The 5,000-nt window shown below is 51.1% G+C and overlaps 1 non-coding gene across 1 annotated transcript in view; it reads right to left on the bottom strand.

Annotated features, from left to right (window-relative positions):
- LOC126449093 (small subunit ribosomal RNA) overlaps positions 1-155 on the bottom strand; it is a 1,909-nt gene extending 1,754 nt beyond the window's left edge. The window contains exon 1 of the ribosomal RNA XR_007584324.1: positions 1-155. This exon is cut by the window's left edge and continues 1,754 nt beyond it. This is a non-coding gene — a ribosomal RNA (small subunit ribosomal RNA).
- Positions 156-5,000: the final 4,845 nt, after the last annotated feature.

Below are 5,000 nucleotides of genomic sequence, written 5' to 3'. Positions count from 1 at the left end.
TTACCACAGTTATCCAAGTAACGTGGGTACGATCTAAGGAACCATAACTGATTTAATGAGCCATTCGCGGTTTCACCTTAATGCGGCTTGTACTGAGACATGCATGGCTTAATCTTTGAGACAAGCATATGACTACTGGCAGGATCAACCAGGGAGCTGCGTCAACTAGAGCTGAGCAGCCGGCCGCCCGGGAGTGTGTCCCGGGGGCCCGCGCGAACACGCAAGCGTCCGCTCAATTATTCTGCAAACAGGAGGAGGCTGAGCTCCCCTGCACAACACACCTCGAAACCCTCTCAGGTCCCGGCGGCGCGCAGCGCCGTCCTAAGTACTTGGTCGGGTTCGAGAGAGGCGCAATCGCCCGGAGTTAGGCGAGTAGACGCTTTAGGTGCGACCACCCGTGCTCCCAACTGAGCTTGCCGCTGCCGACAGAGGCCCGGGAGCGTGCTGTCGTGGCATTGCCGGCGGGAGACAACACGCGCCACCTACGGTGACCGGCAGCTCCAACGCCAGCGCCACAGAAGGACAAAAGCCCTACTTGGGTGCCGAAGCGAACTCTCCCAGCACAGCGCACGCGCCAACACGTCCGCACAGCTGCGATACAAACCACCTGCGAGAACCGCTGGGGCGACCGAGCAGCAGACGGCGTCGCGGCGCCGAGCGCCGGGCGGCGGCGCATCCTCAGCGCACAAAGTCCTCAATCGGACCAGCACACTGCAGATGGCCACCGCGCTTCGCACCGGGCCCGCGAGGACCTACTTTGGCCGCAAGGCGCCGCGAGCAGGGGGCGCCGGCGCGCAGCTGCGCCGCCTGCCGCGTCCGTCGGCCGGCGCGCCTGCCACCGGCCGCCCCCACCAGCCGGCTGTAGCGCGTGCGCCCACGCACCGCGCTGCCAGCACGCCGGGCGGCCCCCCCTCACCGGCCGGGGACGGTCCCACCCAGCCACCGCCGCGTATCGCCTCACACCCAGATCCCCTTTCACGTTCGTGGGCATGGTGGGTCCCCTTTCACGTTCGTGGGCATGGTGGGTATCCCTGAAACAACCGGTTAATAGCTCGACCGATCGTCGCCAACACTGATTCACCTCTAGCGAGAACAACCGCACCACAACGGGTTACCGGTTGTTCATTTGCGTAACGTCACCAGCAAACGTACACGTCCATCGCCATTTGCAACGAGTATTGCATGCCTGTGTCAGGTGTCACAACACACTACGTCTGCCCACATAGACGCAACAACATGTGCACGCCTAGAGAACACGTGGAAGGTAGACCCCGTACGTATGCGGTGTCCATTGCGCGAACGACTGTCAGCCCGCCTCTGCAGCATGTCGCAGATGTGGAACGCGGTGCAACATGCTATCACGGTGTGTGAGAAGAGACGACTACGTCCGAATACACGCTCCACTACATCAACAGACTGCTCATGCTGATCGCCATCCAGGGCGTCCGTTCCTCCCACACGTCTGTATGGCGTACCACACTGCAATCCAGCTCTTATAGGGAGACGACACGTAGCTGCGTGCACAATATTTGGACTGTATGGTCAGCCGTTGCTAGGCGCTGTCGTCATACGGTCACATGGGCCACGATGTATCATTCAGTACATACGGAGCAATGTGCAGTACAGTTTGTGGGTTTTGCGTACATCGGCGGACAGGTGACAGGCCGTACCACAACGTAGGCTGAGTACGTCGGCATGCGAAGGGCATTGAACATGCAAACTTCTCACCGACCAGCTTGCGAAGGCAGGGGGGAAGGGGGGGGGGCATGTACGTCCTGCTGCTATCCACACTACAGTGTATAGCAGGAGCATGTGGAAAGTCAGCAACACCTGCAAGGTGTTTAACATGACGCGATACACAGGGGACCGGGCAGTGCGAGTAGCGAACTATATTGCGAGGGTTGCGGTTAGGCAACACTACACTACTTTAACGGGTTGCATAACAATTACAGAGCAGGTTCAGCGACAACGTGCGTCAGGTTAAGGCGCAATATAGTTTAGGTTACGGCGCACTTTAGGTTAGGTTAAGGCACATTATAGGTTAGGTTAAGGCACAACATGGGTTACGTTAAGGCACAACATGGGTTACGTTAAGGCACAACATGGGTTAGGTTAAGGCACAACATGGGTTAGGTTAAGGCACAACATGGGTTAGGTTAAGGCACAACATGGGTTAGGTTAAGGCACAACATGGGTTAGGTTAAGGCACAACATGGGTTAGGTTAAGGCACAACATGGGTTAGGTTAAGGCACAACATGGGTTAGGTTAAGGCACAACATGGGTTAGGTTAAGGCACAACATGGGTTAGGTTAAGGCACAACATGGGTTAGGTTAAGGCACAACATGGGTTAGGTTAAGGCACAACATGGGTTAGGTTAAGGCACAACATGGGTTAGGTTAAGGCACAACATGGGTTAGGTTAAGGCACAACATGGGTTAGGTTAAGGCACAACATGGGTTAGGTTAAGGCACAACATGGGTTAGGTTAAGGCACAACATGGGTTAGGTTAAGGCACAACATGGGTTAGGTTAAGGCACAACATGGGTTAGGTTAAGGCACAACATGGGTTAGGTTAAGGCACAACATGGGTTAGGTTAAGGCACAACATGGGTTAGGTTAAGGCACAACATGGGTTAGGTTAAGGCACAACATGGGTTAGGTTAAGGCACAACATGGGTTAGGTTAAGGCACAACATGGGTTAGGTTAAGGCACAACATGGGTTAGGTTAAGGCACAACATGGGTTAGGTTAAGGCACAACATGGGTTAGGTTAAGGCACAACATGGGTTAGGTTAAGGCACAACATGGGTTAGGTTAAGGCACAACATGGGTTAGGTTAAGGCACAACATGGGTTAGGTTAAGGCACAACATGGGTTAGGTTAAGGCACACCATGGGTTAGGTTAAGGCACACCATGGGTTAGGTTAAGGCACACCATGGGTTAGGTTAAGGCACAACATGGGTTAGGTTAAGGCACAACATGGGTTAGGTTAAGGCACAACATGGGTTAGGTTAAGGCACAACATGGGTTAGGTTAAGGCACAACATGGGTTAGGTTAAGGCACAACGTAGGTTAGGTTAAGGCACAACGTGGGTTAGGTTAAGGCACAACGTGGGTTAGGTTAAGGCACAACGTGGGTTAGGTTAAGGCACAACGTGGGTTAGGTTAAGGCACAACATGGGTTAGGTTAAGGCACAACATGGGTTAGGTTAAGGCACACCATGGGTTAGGTTAAGGCACAACATGGGTTAGGTTAAGGCACAACATGGGTTAGGTTAAGGCACAACATGGGTTAGGTTAAGGCACAACATGGGTTAGGTTAAGGCACAACATGGGTTAGGTTAAGGCACAACATGGGTTAGGTTAAGGCACAACATGGGTTAGGTTAAGGCACAACGTAGGTTAGGTTAAGGCACAACGTGGGTTAGGTTAAGGCACAACATGGGTTAGGTTAAGGCACAACATGGGTTAGGTTAAGGCACAACATGGGTTAGGTTAAGGCACAACATGGGTTAGGTTAAGGCACAACATGGGTTAGGTTAAGGCACAACATGGGTTAGGTTACGGCACAACATGGGTTACGTTACGGCACAACATGGGTTACGTTACGGCACAACATGGGTTACGTTACGGCACAACATGGGTTACGTTACGGCACAACATGGGTTACGTTACGGCACAACATGGGTTACGTTACGGCACAACATGGGTTACGTTACGGCACAAATTAGGTTAGGTTACGGCACAAATTAGGTTAGGTTAAGGCACAAATTAGGTTAGGTTAAGGCACAAATTAGGTTAGGTTAAGGCACAAATTAGGTTAGGTTAAGGCACAAATTAGGTTAGGTTAAGGCACAAATTAGGTTAGGTTAAGGCACAAATTAGGTTAGGTTAAGGCACGATATAGGTTAGGTTAAGGCACGATATAGGTTAGGTTAAGGCACGATATAGGTTAGGTTAAGGCACGATATAGGTTAGGTTAAGGCACGATATAGGTTAGGTTAAGGCACGATATAGGTTAGGTTAAGGCACGATATAGGTTAGGTTAAGGCACGATATAGGTTAGGTTAAGGCACGATATAGGTTAGGTTAAGGTACGATATAGGTTAGGTTAAGGTACGATATAGGTTAGGTTAAGGTACGATATAGGTTAGGTTAAGGTACGATATAGGTTAGGTTAAGGTACGATATAGGTTAGGTTAAGGTACGATATAGGTTAGGTTAAGGTACGATATAGGTTAGGTTAAGGTACGATATAGGTTAGGTTAAGGTACGATATAGGTTAGGTTAAGGTACGATATAGGTTAGGTTAAGGTACGATATAGCGTAGGTTCAGATACACATTGTTGTAGGGAAAGGTGTATTGGGGGGGGGGGCGGCAGGTTCGTTGATAGTGATTATCGTAATTGGATGCCTGCGGTATTATCCGATTTGTCACGTCAGGATGCACTTTTGGCTCATGACAGGCGGCGCTCCGATTCCATGGTTGTGGCAGATCTGTGTCTTTCATTCCTGCCATTGTTTGTGTGCTGTGACAGGAGGCAGTATTGTGATGTTGGGTGCACCACTGTGGAGGACATGTGTGGGTGTTCGTGGCTTAGCTGAGCAATGTGCGGATGTCGGAAGGGTGGGATATTGTGTTTTCTGGGTGGACCTCCCGGTCTGGTAATGATAGTGTGGATTGTGTCATGTGGCGGAGAGGATGCACTGGATGTTCTTCCATGCTGGTGGTTAGATATTGTGTGTGATAAGAGAGTAGTGTGTGATAAGAGTGTCTGGCTGACGTGTGGTTCTCATTGTGTGCAGAGTCTTTCAGCATGTATAGGGACGGTTGTATATATTATCTGTATTCTGATGGCTCTGCATCTATTACTAATCAGTGCCGTGTATACGGTTACTCTAGTTCCAGTCGAAACTGTTCTATCTCTGTACATTAGTGACACTGCGGCTCCACTATGTTGCCGCCCCTGTCGGCCGTTTCCCCCAGTGTATGGCTA

Source organism: Schistocerca serialis, unplaced genomic scaffold, assembly GCF_023864345.2.
Source record: "Schistocerca serialis cubense isolate TAMUIC-IGC-003099 unplaced genomic scaffold, iqSchSeri2.2 HiC_scaffold_648, whole genome shotgun sequence".
NCBI classification, from domain to species: domain Eukaryota; kingdom Metazoa; phylum Arthropoda; class Insecta; order Orthoptera; family Acrididae; genus Schistocerca; species Schistocerca serialis.
The sequence above is the reverse complement of the archived record's forward strand: the minus strand, read 5'-3'. Positions and strand labels throughout refer to the sequence as shown.